Below are 14,909 nucleotides of genomic sequence, written 5' to 3' on the forward strand. Positions count from 1 at the left end.
CAAATCTCCGTGTCCCGAACACGACATCATCGCGCAACACATCATAAGCCATATCACGGCATAACTTCATAACGGAACCCGGCCCCATGGCGAGGTCTCGAGCCGTAACACGACGCAACGAATATATCATAGTGCGCACGATCGTATACCGGCCGGGATCCGGTGAAAAAAGAGGTAACACGAACGCACGAACGGATCGTAAGTAACCACACGCACGTCGAGACATCATCACGGACTGATCGAATGATCAAAGCAGACCTACTTTTTGAAAATCCAAAACCATAGGCAAAACAAGTTTCCTCCCGAATCTCGCTCGGGGAATATTAAACTAAACTTCAGAAACCGTTGTTACGTATCAAAATCATGGACATAAAATCCTTATTTCCAACTCGACAGAAAAAAATAAATAATCATAGTGAATAAAATATTAAATTTTCGAAAAATCCATAAAGGTGGCATAGAAAGGCCGCGGGCCCCACGGACGGGTGCCGACCCCCGTCCGAGCCCGACTACGAGGGGTAGGGGAGAGTGATGTCTTATGAACTTACATATTATGTTTTGGGGCGTTTCGAGGTCGTATGCAAAAGTTACGGACGTTCGTAGTTTCAAGGTCGTTTTTAAAACGAGTCTCTTTTGAAAACAAGATTCTTTTGAAAATAGAACTCTTTTGAAACCTTAAAAGTTTAATCCTACAAAAGACATAAGGGTCATAACTCGGCCCGCGTTAAAGATACGAACATCAAGGAACTTATACGAATTGCTTACACAACATTCCAAACTCAACCATATCGAAGACATACAAACCACGACAACATACTAAGGATGCCAACAAGACAAGCAAATACGATTCACAAATATATTCGAGATTTACGAATGGAATTTCCCTGAGGTACATATCATGTTATACCTTAATTCCGTCTAAGACATGCCAAAAAGAAGAGAAGGGTAAGTTCACATACGGTTTGCTTCCTAGGCCAATCCAAACTCAACCTCGTGCTCTCAAAAAATCTCACAATAACATCGATAGGCATCGAACATTAGTCATACGCGCTAAAGAATCCAATTCCAAACCATTACTTTTTCTACGAAATTTTAAAGCATTTCCCTTATAAATCCATCAACCCCGAGAATTTAACTCGGCCGATTATCGACAACAACCGAACCAACAACAATTTCAAATAACATTAATAAATAATTTCAAACGCATTCTATCATTGATAATCCCTTTCCCCGTAGTTCAACAACATTCCATTCATTGATTGAACCTTATGCAATCAAGTCAACATCATTGATTCTACATTCAAGTATCAATCCGAGGCCATTCAATTACGATTTAAGAGCGTTCCAAGCCATTCGCAAAACATTCAAATCAATCATCCAATGTATCATGCCACCGAATCCTCTAAATACAAGCAAACAATCAACAACACATTTCTTTCCTTAATTCATACACCAACTCATCCACAATCCCATACATTACAACATGATCTTCACAATTGTAAAAGAACATATAAAAATCATATTTACCTACAAAGCATTACAATCATAGCTTCAACTTGGATCATTAACCTTCATTTTATGTCATAGAATTCATGTCGACGACAACCAAAATACAAGATAACATTAATTCATTTCATGCACACCAAGCAGCCCCTATTTTCGCCAACACAATAAACAACATTCCATGTGAGTTTCATTCATCTTCTACACATCACAACAACACACAAACATGTTGCATACAACTAAATCACTATCATCACACCATACACACAACACACGACCAACCTTCAACTTTCACAACACAACTCTAACATCCATACTTTCATAAATTTCATCCATATTAACATACTACAATACACATAAGCCTTCCATAACTCATAAAACAAGATTACAACTTACCTTTCTTCACAATTCCTCAACTTGTTCAAAGTTGGCCAAGGATGAAAACGAGTAGTCCAACGCTTGAAACAACGACTCCACGTTATTAAGCACCCTCCGATTAGTAGGAAAACAAGAAAAAATAATTTTCCATGGTCAATTTTTGATCTTCCATTTTTCTCCCTTGGCCGTTCTCCTCTCTTCATCTTTCTCATGTTTCTTGATTTTTCCTTAAGGCAACAAAGTGATAAAGATGACTAAGTCATCTTATACACACATATATAATTTAACACATGGCCCTATGGCCACACACACTCACACATGGCCGGCCACCTAGGGCCATTTGCAAATAATAGCCAACTTTTCATAATTCATTTTTTGGTCCCAAATTTTTCCAACTTTCATTCTCTAATTTTTCCTTATTCCAATCTTACCCTTAACACTTCATACCAACAAAGGATGAATATGCACTTATGCATTGAGACAAAATCAACAAAACCGGAAATTAAAAGTCTTGTCCATACCTCGTCGCAACCAACTTAGAATATTCCAACGTACGAAATACGGGGTGTAACATCCTTTCCCCCTTTAGAACATTCGTCCTCGAATGTTGACTAGTCTCGTAAAACATCATAAGGATTTCGGGTTAACCTTTTCCTTCTTACTTTGTCTTAATCTCACTCTTACTACGAAGCACGACCTTTCAAGTCGTATTACAAAACACACGTCTTATTCTCTTTTCCATTTACGCGGAAAATTTCGGGAGTTTTCTCTATACTTCTTACTACCTCAAAACACACGCACAGGAAATACCAACAATGTCTCACGGGGCCAACATACATATATGCATATTATATCATATCACGGCCTCGCGGGGCTCCCAACATCAACAACGTACGAAAATGATAAACTTACCTCGTGTGTCCAACTCGAAACGGTGCACGATACACTTTCTTGTTTTTTCCCCCTTTAGGCTCCAACTCGTATTTCAATCGTGAGTCCCATATCCTTGCCAACATACATCTTTCAAACCTTTACTTACCTGCGCACTTCGTGACTTCCAACATCGTCACTTACTTCCCTCTTTGTCGGTCATTCTTCGGTACAACGCAATCACAAATGGGGTAAGGAGTCCCATCTCTGTGACTTGGCTACGGCACGATCTCGGATATGAAAGAAGAGTAACCATCCTAAATACCCGTAGCCTCGCGTTTATAAATGTGGCGCGCAACACACCATAAACAAGACTCTACGGACACGACTGCGAGACAACCCCCTAGGGAGACTGCTTTGATACCACTTTTGTCACCCCCGATTTCGATAGGGTGTGATGGGCACCGACCCTTATCAGGGCCGGCGAACCGTGACTATCGTAATGTCCATACCCAAAGGCGGACCCACAAAACATAACATACGCACGTAATGAAAATTTTTCGAGAAAACAAACATGCCTTTCGTTTTTTTTTCAAACCAAATAAAATTTGCAATAGTATAAAATCTATAATATAAGGCATGACGACACTTCGGCTTATATAGCCGCTTGCCAAACACATCGATAGCATAATGCATACAAACACAGGCTTACGTGGCCGCTTACACAAACGGACCGACATATCATACACTGCGACAACGTACGCAAAGTCTCTATCATAACTTCGAACACCATACAAAGCACTCGACTCGGCGACGACTCACGGAGGAAATGGAGCTCGCCTATCCGGTGGAGCATCTTACCGCTCAGCATCACCGACTCATCCGTGGGTACTGCGTGGCATGAAATGCGACCCCGAAGAAAGGGGTCGGTCTGAAATATGTGCGAGCATGTAAAGCATAGCATACATCAAACGAGGTCATAACTAAAGTAGGAAGTACGAGAAAGTGAAGTCGTAATAACCCGACTATCTAAGTACTTACATCCGACACACAAATCATGCATACTCATATCGAACGCATCGTAATCCGTCATATGGAATGACGATGCCCGATGTGGGACACCGCCTCATCACCGGTGATCAAACTCATCATCGGAGAACAAACTCATCACACATCCTCGCATATCAAATGCGGTCCATAGGACCGCGGACGAACGTGGTCGCCACCCTATCTGGCCGCGCCACAACACGGCATAACACCGAGAAGATTTCAAATCTCCGTATCCCCGAACACAACACATCATCGCAACACATCATAAGCCATATCACGGCATAACTTCATAAAACGGAACCCGGCCACATGGCGAGGGTCTCGGGAAGCCGTAACACAAGATAACCCAGAATATATCATAGTGCGCACGATCATATACCGGCCGGGATCGGTGAAAGAGGTAACACGGACACACACGAACAGATCGTAAGTAACCACGCGCACGTCGGACATCGTCACGGACTCGATCGAATGATCAAAACGAACCCTCTTTTTGAAAATCCAAAACCATAGGCAAAAAGAGTTTCCTCCCCGAATCTCGCTCGGGGAATATTAAACTAAACTTCAGAAACCGTTGTTACGTATCAAAATCATGGACATAAAATCCTTATTTCCAACTCGACAGAAAAAAATAAATAATCATAGTGAATAAAATATTAAATTTTTCGAAAAATCCATAAAGGTGGCATAGAAAGGCCGCGGGCCCCACGGACGGGTGCCGACCCCCGTCCGAGCCCGACTACGAGGGGTAGGGGAGAGTGATGTCTTATGAACTTACATATTATGTTTTGGGGCGTTTCGAGGTCGTATGCAAAAGTTACGGACGTTCGTAGTTTCAAGGTCGTTTTAGAACGAGTCTCTTTTGAAAACAAGATTCTTTTGAAAATAGAACTCTTTTGAAACCTTAAAAGTTTAATCCTACAAAAGACATAAGGGTCATAACTCAGCCGCGTTAAAGATACGAACATCAAGGAACTTATACGAATTGCTTACACAACATTCCAAACTCAACCATATCGAAGACATACAAACCACAGCTTAACTATACTAAGGATGCCAACAGCACAAGCAAATACGATTCACAAATATATTCGAGATTTACGAATGGAATTTCCCCGAGGTACATATCATGTTATACCTTAATTCCGTCTAAGACATGCCAAAAAGAAGAGAAGGGTAAGTTCACATACCTGGTTTGCTTCCTAGGCTAATCCAAACTCAAACCTCGGCTGCTCAAAATCTACAATAACATCGATAGGCATCGAACATTAGTCATACGCGCTAAAGAATCCAATTCCAAACCATTACTTTTTCTACGAAATTTTGGGCAGCATTTCCCTTATAAATCCATCAACCCGAGAATTTAACTCGGCCGATTATCGACAACAACCGAACCAACAACAATTTCAACAACATTAATAAATAATTTCAAACGCATTCTATCATTGATAATCCCTTTCCCCGTAGTTCAACAACATTCCATTCATTCAATTGAACCTTATGCAATCAAGTCAACATCATTGATTCTACATTCAAGTATCAATCCGAGGCCATTCAATTACGATTTAAGAGCGTTCCAAGCCATTCGCAAAACATTCAAATCAGCCCATCCAATGTATCATACCACCCGAATCCCTCTAAATACAAGCAAACAATCAACAACACATTTCTTTCCTTCAAATTCATACGCTTCATCCACAATCCCATACATTACAACATGATCTTCACAATTGTAAAAGAACATATAAAAATCATATTTACCTACAAAACAGCCCACAACAATCATAGCTTCAACTTGGATCATTAACCTTCATTTTATGTCATAGAATTCATGTCGACGACAACCAAAATACAAGATAACATTAATTCATTTCATGCACACCAAGCAGACCCCTATTTTAGAGCCAACACAATAAACAACATTCCATGAGTTTCATTCATCTTCTACACATCACAACAACACACAAACATGTTGCATACAACTAAATCACTATCATCACACCATACACACAACACACGACCAACCTTCAACTTTCACAACACAACTCTAACATCCATACTTTCATAAATTTCATCCATATTAACATACTACAATACACATAAGCCTTCCATAACTCATAAAACAAGATTACAACTTACCTTTCTTCACAATTCCTCAACTTGTTCAAAGTTGGCCAAGGATGAAAACGAGTAGTCCAACGCTTGAAACAACGACTCCACGTTATTAAGCACCCTCAATTAGTAGGAAAACAAGAAGAAAATAATTTTCCATGGTCAATTTTTGATCTTCCATTTTTTTCTCCCTTGGCCGTTTCTCTCTCTTCATCTTTCTCCATGTTTCTTGATTTTTCCTTAAGGCAACAAAGTGATAAAGATGACTAAGTCATCTTATACACACATATATAATTTAACACATGGCCCTATGGCCCACACACACTCACACATGGCCGGCCACCTAGGGCCATTTGCAAATAATGGCCAACTTTTCATAATTCATTTTTTGGTCCCAAATTTTTCCAACTTTCATTCTCTAATTTTTCCTTATTCCAATCTTACCCTTAACACTTCATACCAACAAAGGATGAATATGCACTTATGCATTGAGACAAAATCAACAAAACCGGAAATTAAAAGTCTTGTCCATACCTCGTCGCAACCAACTTAGAATATTCCAACGTACGAAATACGGGGTGTAACACTTTCGTACGTCGGGACATTCCGGACTAATTGCGGAAAGTTAAGGACAAGAGGGTTCCGGGATATAAAGTAAAGGTTTTAACCACGATTTGTTTCAAGTACGAACCGTTATGATTTCATTGGCGTGAGATATTATGGAGTTTGGTATTAAAATTGGGTTATGGAAAGTTAGGCATCATATGGAAAATTTGGGGGGCCAAAATGAATTTTAAAAAGTTGTAATTTCATGAAAAATTTGGCCATGTGGCCGGCCACCTAAGTTGTGGGCCATGGCCACATGGATGCTTATTATATGAAGCATTAAGATGAATTAATTCCTCACATGTTCATCATTTTCAACACTTAGAAGATTGGAGAAAAATTGAGAAGCTTGGAGAGAACTCAACCAAGCCATTCGGCCAAGAGAGCAGCCGAGTAAGGAGAGAAAAAGTGATCCAAAAAAATTGTTGTTCCAAGTAATTCTACTCTTTAGAAGGTGCTTAACAACATGGAAGGGTTGTTGGATTAGTAAGAACAAAGATTGGTTCAAAAGCAAGCCTAGCCAACTTGAAGAATCAAGTGAAAGAGGTATGGTTTAATCTTATATTTCATATGTTATAGATGGTTTGTATGTGTTGTGAAGTATGGAAATGAATGAAAATTATGGAAATATGGAGGTTGAAGTGGTGGCCGTGTGAGTGTGCTAGGCCGTGTAGGTGTGTTGTATGTTATGAGCAATGAACTAATTGTATTTAGCTTGTTATGTGTGTTGTTGTAATGTGTTGAAATGGATGGAAATCATGAAACCTTGAAGATTGGGAGTTGGCCGTGTATAGACAGTCTTGGGGCAGCCATGGTAGTCTAATGTTATATGGTATTTTGGTTGTTGTTGTCATGTGTTATATGATGTAAAAATGATGGCTAATGATTCCAATTTGAAGCTAAGACCGTGTGGGCTGATTTAAGAATTTATATGGTCATAATGTAGTTCTTGAATTTGTAGGAATAATGATGTTAAGGTATGGTTTGTTGATGTAGTTATGAATTTGGAAAGAGGAAATGTGTTGTTGAAGTCCCTAATGTAGTTGATGGATTTCGGGTAAGGTAACTTCGTGTTTGAGTCGTTTTGAATATTGTATGGATCCCTTGGGATGTTCTTAAAACGTACTTGAATGGCTTCGGATTATTATTTGAACATGTAAGCATCGATGTTAGTTTGAATGTACGAAGTTGAATTGAACATAAATGGAGTGTTGTTGGATATTGGGAGAAGAGTTATTAGCATTATAATGTATTTTAAATGAATTGTTAATGTTGTTGAAATGGTTGTTGGGTTGTTGTTGATTGTTTTGAGCCGAGTTAAATCTCGGGGATGTCGTATTTATAGGGGAGTGTTGCCGAAATTTCGGTAGCCAAATAGAAACCAAAAATTGGAAAAGTCAACTTGCATGAATAGTAAGCGGCAAAAGTGACCATTTGCGCATTTTTGACGAAACGGGATCGGAGTTTTGGAGAGCGTAAAAGGCGCAAAAGGTATGTAAAGCTTCGTTTTCCTCCTCTTGGCACGTCCTAGGTATACTAGGCTTGAATTCGTACTTCGGGGACAACTCTACTCTTTGTAATCCACGTTTGAAATTGTCCCTTTCTTTCGGTAGAATTGAATTAGTTAAGTTGTAAGTAGTTAAGAAAGTGCTTAAACGCCTAAAACTTTTGTAAGTAAAACCCGATTACTTCAAGAACTTTCATAAGCGACTCCATGAAGCCTATTGTACATAATTTGTGTCCACCCCCTCGGTTGACCCGAGGTGGGCCCACTATTTCCGATTCTATCCTTTTGCAATTATGACTTATCTTCGAGCGGTTTTAAAGGAAACGTTTTAGCTACTCCTCTATTTACTACTTAAAAATTGTTTAAAATATTCCGTTAAGTCCTATGATGTGTTCCGATATGTATCACGAATCCGAACGTTCCGTTCCGACTTAACTCTCCGTGATGTCGACAGGTACGCACTATGACTCCGTCCGATTTCATTGATTCGATTTGTCATTTGATATGCTTCATCGAGTCTCTGGAAATATGCATGTCATTTTATTGCATTAGTTTCTCACTACTCCACTCGTGGATGCCTCAATATTTCCCACACTGAGCCCGGGCCAGGATATGTTCTCAAGCGCTTTCCTCTGCATTGTTCGCCGTGCCTCGGTGTGAGGGCGGTATGACATGTACATGGGTCCGAAGTATGATGTGCCATGTACATATATTTGATATCTGATTATGTGATGTGATGTGGCCACTTGGTATGTTACGATCTGTTTCGGAGATATTCCCTGCTCTGAAGTATGATGTGTTTGGGCGCGGGACAGAAGGGAGCGCCTCTGTTCTGTTCACCGAGCCCCATAGCGGGGCCGGCTTTGCATATGTTTTCTGCATGCCTTACTTATGATTGCTGATACGCATTTTTGATTACCTATGCACCTCGTTTGCTTTCTGCACATTCCTTCTGATTTTAGTTTTACTTATTACAGTCTCTGCTTTACATATTCAGTACATTTTCCGTCGACCCCCCCTTTCTTCGGGGGCGCGTTTCGTGCCACGCAGGTACGAACGTACGAGTTGTTGATTCGCCGCTTAGGTTATTTGCTCGGTTGCTTGAAGCGCTCCTTGTCCGGAGCCCATATTTTGGTATAGACTTTTTCGTACATTTGTACATATTTATTAAGGTACGACGGGGCCCGTCCGTCATATGATTACGTTTTGTTCCGTAGAGGTCCGTAGACATGTGGTGTGGGTTTGTATATGTTCGTGAGTTTTGCGTACGATTATAGCTTATCTATATCTTTTATGTGACCTTATCGGTCTTCGTGCGCTATATCTGCTTGACCTGATTAAATTATTGTTTTCGTTTACTTTTAATATTTTGCTAATTTAGGGTAAGGTACGTGTAAGTGCCCAGCTAGGGTACGAGTCGCGGCCTACGGAGTTGGGTCGTGACAATTATGGACATTACAAGTTCGGCTGACAAAGCAGAAACCCTTGCTACAGTGACCTGACCCGAATTTGACCACTATATAAAGGGTAATAACCCCCTCTTTCATCAGATTTTGCCCAGAAAAATCAAAAGAGGGAGTGAGGGAATCTAAAAGTGAGCAATGTTCAAGTAGCGGAGTAGTAGTTTAGGTTCGGATAACGCATGGATGTGATTCTAGAATTGTTCTGCGGTGGATTTTCGCATGGATTCAAGGTGGAATCTTGAAGATATTATCGTTTGGACAGGAAAAAGGTATGAATCTTTCTCTTTTAGTATTATTTAAGGCTTATTTACGAAGATAAAGTCGTTAAATAATTGTATAGTAAGTTAGTTAGTCATGGAAGTTGGAAAATAGCGAGTGGGCTGTTTCATGGCACATATTGGTGTTGGAAATGATGTTATTGATGTTGACATTGTTGTTGTTGTTGTTGGTTGCTAGATTGCGATTTCGGGCTAGGCATATAAACAGGAGAGATCTTTGCCCGAATTTTGGCAGATTCTAAAGGAGTTTGGTTTAAGGACTTGAGATAAGCATATGGTGATAAGTCAAACGGTAGTATAATTTCTCTTGAATGTAGATTTGCAAGTTCGGGAGAATAAGCGTTAATTCGTAGGAGATCAATCAGGTATGCTAAGGCTATCCTTTTCTTCTTTTTGGCATGATCTATGACAAGTGCGAAGCGTAATGTTATCCATAATAAATCCACTCCTAGATGTAAGATATCCTGAGTTCCTTGACTTCTTAAGTCCCGAAAGGGCATCCATAAGTTGTACGATTTCATAACGATGTATAATTCCCGAAGGGGACATTCTTAAGGTTTTCTTATTCCTATGCATTTCACATTTGATTTTTGAGTCTCGAAGGAGACAAATGAAAAGGGGAAGAAGTTCCCATTTTAAGAAAAGGGAAGAAGTTCCCGTTTTGAACTAAAGTTTCTCCGAAGGGAGTCTTTTGATGGTTTTCAATGATTTTCATGCATTTGCATATTTATATACATGCAGGACATCATTTCATGGGGAAGGGAAAAAGGGCTAAGGCGTTATATACGCAAACCACCTAATTAGCTGGTATACGATGATTATGATGCCCAAAGGGGCCAGTATGCCCGAAGGGGCTGCGAGCAAGGAAAAGGCATGCATATATATATATATATATATATATATATATATATATATATATATATATATATATATATATATAAAAGTTCATATGTACATACATGTTTATCGAGTTGGTTACGAGGTACGGATTGAGTACATTTACTCTTTTATCATCCGAGTCGAGATATATTGTTTCGGTTACGCTTATATATATATATATACATCAAAGGTTCATATGCACATACATGTTTATCGAGTTGGTTACGGTGTGATTGAGTACATTTACTCTTTTATCATCGAGTCGAGATATATTATTTCGGTTACGCATACATACTCGGTACATTATTCGTGCGACGTCCCTTTGCCTGGAGGCGCTGCGTTTCATGCCATGGAGGTGTATATAGATGAGTAGAAGACATTGGCTATAGGATGTTCCCAGGCTATCAGCTGGATTGGTGAGCTCCATCTCAGTTCGGAGTGTTGCGGAGTCAGAGTACTTATGTTATGGTATCTCGTGTATGTTAGAGACTTTTGCAGACAGTGTCCTGTCGATAGTGCGTCGAGATGTCTACAGTTGTGTAAAGTGACCATATAGGTCGATGTGTTTTTTATGCTTTATTTTTTTTAAGATTTTATTGTGACTAAGGGTTTTCTTTGAATTAACGATAAGGGAGAAGTCCCTGATTTGATGAAAGAGTTTTATTGAAAAGTTGTTTTACCTGACGGAAGCGTCATTTCGTAGATTAAAGGTTCACAAAAGGGTGTGACTCCTGGATGGAATAGTAGCATGGCACTCAGCCGAGTAGGGTCTTGGGTGTCAGTCGCGGCCCTCCGGTTTGGGCCGTGACATTAGCGGAATCAGAATATTTTACCGGTTCAAAGTGGGCTATTGTTGTGTCTATATCTAAAGGTTTGTATTGTCTTGAGAAATGTTTGTGGGACCTATTGATCGCATTCAGGGTATAGTTATATCGAATCAGAGAATTCTGGCAAAAGTAGTTCTTTTATTCAGGAATCAGTTGTGAGGAAAATTCGAGTATGGGAATATGGAAATTGGGTCTTTTGGCTACGTTAAAGGAAGTTTTGACAGATAAGTTGAACGGGCAATGATTTTGGTGAACTTCGTGCCGTGGAGGCTTCTGTGTTATTGTATTAAAGATTCCTTGGTTACCGTCAGCTTTCGTACTCTCTTTTTCATTCGAGGACGAATGATTGTTTAATTGGTATCTGATGTAACAACCCATTCAATAATTACTATACTTTTGACCCATTTACTCCTGTTGACCCTTCCCCGATCCCTGTTAGTATGATTTTGACCCACGGGGATAGGTGGCACAGTTTCTGAGATGATCGCACAAGAGTTATGATGACTTTTGTGAAATAGAGCCTTAAAGTGAAAAATGTTTTGACCCATAGTGGACTTTTGGATAAACGGGTCTTTTTTGAAATTTGATCAATTTCGAGAGGTCTGAAGGGTCTTTTGTGACTTAGTGGGGTGTTCGGTTCGGTTCCCAAGGCACTTGGGAGCATTTCGAATTATTGATTGGAAAGTTAATATTTGGCCATTGGGTGTTGACCCAGTCAAACAAACCTCTGTTGGGAATTCTGAGACCCCGAGTGAGTACGTAGCATGTTTTTATGTGTGAATGCATGTCTGGTTCGTATATGGGAGGTCGCGGGTGTTGGTCGAATTTCAAGATTGTGTTTGTGAAAAAACAAAAAAATTTGGTGTCTACTGTAGCGACACCAGATCTGCCATAGCGGACCCGCTATAGCTCAGTAGAGGAAAGCGAGAGGGGCGCCACAGCGAACAAGAATCCGCTATGGCGGATGCATGACAGCGGGAACTGGTCTGGCTGGCTCGAGCCCGCTGTAGTGGACTCGTGACCGCTGCAGCGAGGTGACGTGTTTCACAATATAATAAATGCTAGGTGAAAACCCTTCACTCTCTATCACTTCATTTATTACTTCCAAAGCATTTTTTAGGCGAATTAAAGAATTCTTGGCTGATTCTCTCTTGTGGAAAGTCTCTTAACCAAGAATTCATCACCCTATCTTCCCTAAGCTTGAATCCATGCTAGAAATCCATTAGAATCTAAGAGAAAAGATGGGTTTCGTTGATTATTTCATAAAATGAGTTCTAGTCTTTCTAAATGGAAATTGTTGGTGATTTGGCTAATCTAATCATAGAATTTGATGATTTCATAGCTAATAGGCTTGTATCTTCCATTTATGTTGATGAAATTGGATCTTTGGAAAGTTAGGATTTATATCCAAATTGGGGGTTTTCACTTGAATAAAGAAATTGACCCATTCTGGAGTTATTTTAGCAATTGATTAGTAGGATTGAACTCCTAGAATATTGAATTGCTTATTTCACTTTCAAAATGTCTGTTTTACCCTTGTGGGCCCGTTTCCCCCTTTCTCCATAGTTGAATTTGATTCGTAAGATAAGTATAGCAATATGGGTGTTATTCCTTCTTTCTAATCTAGAACTCGATTATGAGACTTTGAGTATTTGGAGGTGCTACGAAAGGGCAAGGCAAAGGTGTGATTGTTCGTGGCTTCTATTCGGCTGCCAGGTAGGTTACGGCTTGCCTTATGGTTAGACTTCGGTTAGCGAAGCATATGTAGAGTTAGTGATTGTCTCAGAAAGTATGTTACACCTTCGAGTATAAAGTTGGGATGGATAACTTAGGTTGGTACTGTTGTTTGATTATGGCTTGTTGTCTTGTTGTGATCTATTTGTCTGTTTCCACGTGTGTGATATTAGGCTTGATACTTAATCGACCTATCATGATTGTGAAACTGCTATCCCTCACTTATTGGGTATTATTCGGATAGAGGAAAGAACTTGACTTATTATGTCACGACCCAAACCGATGGGCCATGACTAGTGCCCAAGCTGGGCACCCGTATACGACCCGCTAGATATAATCAGACTGAAACTAAAAACAATATGGCACTCTGTAAAAGCATCTTTTGTGAACTCATCATGTCATACTGTCACGACCCAACCCCGTAGGCCGTGACTAGTGCCCGAGTTGGGCACCCAAACGCATTCGTCAAACCCGAATCACACACAGCTGGCTTATGCACATATGAATATCAAACGCTGCTTCAAACACATCTCAAACTCAAACACATATATATACATATATCGAAAGCCGACAAGGCTGTCCGATGGCGCACTGGCCCCAAACATATAATATACAAACCCATCTGTACCGGATAGGCACATAACCCACATATACGTCTACAGGCCTCTAAACAAACCAACAGAACCATATGACGGGACAGGGCCCTGCCGTACCCCTGAACACACACACACATATATGCAACGAACGAGTATGTACCAAGATGTAGGCTCCGAGATAAAAGGAGCACTCCAACACGACGGATAGGTCTCCCTAAGCGGCGGGTCGCCAAAGCTGTCGTCGTACTGCGGGCATGAAACGCGGCCGAAGAAAGGGGGTCGATACGAAATATGTGCGAGTATGCAAAGCAGAAAATACGGTAAATAAGCGAGTCACACTCGAAACGGAAATACCGAAAGTAAGTACATTTCCAAAATGTCAAATGTTTATTTTTAAAATAGAAAGCATGCAAAAGGGCACGAAGAAAATATGGTCGCCCGCCCGTCGATGGCGCCATAACCGGCATAACACCGAAAGGTTTCAAATCTCCGTACAACCCCGAACGCAACACATCATCCTGACCCGTCATAAGACATATCACGGCATAACTCCATAAACGGAACCCGGCCACATGGCGAGGTCTCGGGAACCGTAACACAGCATAACACCGAGAATATATCATAGTGCGCACGACGACAAGAAACCGGCCGACCGGCGAACGATGTACCAACAAACCGCACGGCGAGTCGTGAGTAACCATATGCATAAAATCATTATCATAGGTTCAAAAAGTAAGTAAAATGACCGTACTTGGGAGTCGGGAAAATCGTCATACCAAACTCTCTCAAACGTCATCGAAGGTACAAGGAAGGTCGCGGGACCCACGGACGAGTGTCAACCCGGCCGGGCCCGCCTATGGAAAACATACTCATCACACGTCATACAACCTCCACGACGATATCGAGGCAATCCGAGCCCTTGGTCGAAAGTTATGAGCGTTCGTAGTTTCAACATCGTTTAAGAATAAGACTCTTTTGAAAACCAAGTTTTGTGCAACTTTAAAATCAATTTTTCCAACAACATCAAAACCAATATTTTCTCACATCAACATACGAGTACCAAAAGACAAACGCGAATCATAGACATGCTCGGATTGTGAGAATGG

Source organism: Lycium ferocissimum, chromosome 1, assembly GCF_029784015.1.
Source record: "Lycium ferocissimum isolate CSIRO_LF1 chromosome 1, AGI_CSIRO_Lferr_CH_V1, whole genome shotgun sequence".
Classification (NCBI taxonomy): domain Eukaryota; kingdom Viridiplantae; phylum Streptophyta; class Magnoliopsida; order Solanales; family Solanaceae; genus Lycium; species Lycium ferocissimum.